Source organism: Ochotona princeps, chromosome 17 (assembly GCF_030435755.1).
Source record: "Ochotona princeps isolate mOchPri1 chromosome 17, mOchPri1.hap1, whole genome shotgun sequence".
NCBI lineage: Eukaryota > Metazoa > Chordata > Mammalia > Lagomorpha > Ochotonidae > Ochotona > Ochotona princeps.
Genome location: NC_080848.1, coordinates 29,765,319 through 29,766,696, shown reverse-complemented (window position 1 = coordinate 29,766,696; position 1,378 = coordinate 29,765,319). Strand labels below are relative to the sequence as shown.

The window sequence follows — 1,378 nt, the reverse complement described above, 5'->3', positions numbered from 1 at the left end:
GCTCCACTTCCCATCCAGCTCCCTGCTTGTGGCCTGGGAAAGCAGTCGAGGATGGCCCAAAGCTTTGGGACCCTGCACCCGTGTGGGAGACCCGGAAGAGGTTCCGGGTTCCCGGCATCGGATTGGCATAGCACCGGCCCGTTGCGGCTCACTTGGGGAGTGAATCATCGGATGGAAGATCTTCCTCTCTGTCTCTCCTTCTCTCTGTATATCTGACTGTAATAAAATAAAAAAATAAATCTTTAAAAAAAAAAAAGCAGTGGAGCAGCCAGGGCTCTGACTTAGCACCCCAATATAGAATGTGGGCATCGCAAGAATAGTTTAACCTGCTGCACTACAACACAGGACCCTGGGGAATTTTCTTTGTACACACAAGCACACTTTCGATGTAGGACATAATCTACCCATCACTCCAGCCCTGGCCTGTGAGCCTCAGTCAGATCTACCTGCGCAAAGAACCCAGGCACAGATCGCGGGCTCCACCTGGGCCCATTCTGAAAGTTTCTCCAGGACAGGAGCCAGGCCTTCCCTTTGTTGTGGTGAGAGCATCAAGAGGGTCTCTGCAGCAATGAGGGGACACTTCTCCCCTTTCTTGGGGAAAAGTTGGGGTGACTAGGTCCAGGAAATACGCACCCAGGGCTCTCCCAAGAGTCTTGGAAAGTGTTTGAAAGTGGTCAGCTTATGGTAGGAATCTGCTCCTTTCTTTTTTTTTTTTTTTTTTTTTAAATATGGGACGCTGCACGAATTTGCGTGTCATCCTTGTGCAGGGGCCATGCTAATCTTCTCTGTATCTTTCCAATTTTAGTATATGTGCTGCCAAAGCGAGCACGAATCTGCTGCTTTCTCTGCAGCATTCACACTGGCTTCCCCCGCCCCACACCCCACACCCCCCAGAGCTGCAGGACTTGCATGCCTCCCCTTGCTACCCCTCACCCTCCCACCCCAGGCCTGTATGACCTTGGGCTCCTCTTCGACCCCCAGTCGTTCACCTTATCCCTCACACATACAGACCTCAAAGGAGCCAGTGTGGCCTAGAGCCCAGGTGGCACCTTCCTCCCTGAAGAGGCCACTTTGCTTGGCTGCCCAGGGGAGTCCTGCTCAGCACGCCAACTCTGTACCCTTCACTCCCACACATGGCCTGCCTCGCCCACTGGCCACTCCGCTGCGATGCTGCTGCTGCAGAGGTGTGTGGTGACATGACCAGAGAGACCATGCTCCATGAGGCACCAAGGCCCTGCCTGTGGGACCTCCAGTGTCAGGCAGCCTGGGGTCAGATCCAAGCTCTCCACCTTGTCACTGTGTGGGTCACATGGTCCCATCTGTGTGATGGCATTCACACAACACAAACTTCACTGTCTGCCGACTCTTAAACAACAAC

General features: G+C 53.6%; 1 non-coding gene across 1 annotated transcript; it reads right to left on the bottom strand.

Moving 5' to 3' along the window:
* Positions 1-722: 722 nt before the first annotated feature.
* Positions 723-829, bottom strand: LOC118759680 (U6 spliceosomal RNA). Its single transcript, XR_004996338.2, has one exon. It is a non-coding gene; the product is annotated as a U6 spliceosomal RNA (small nuclear RNA).
* Positions 830-1,378: the final 549 nt, after the last annotated feature.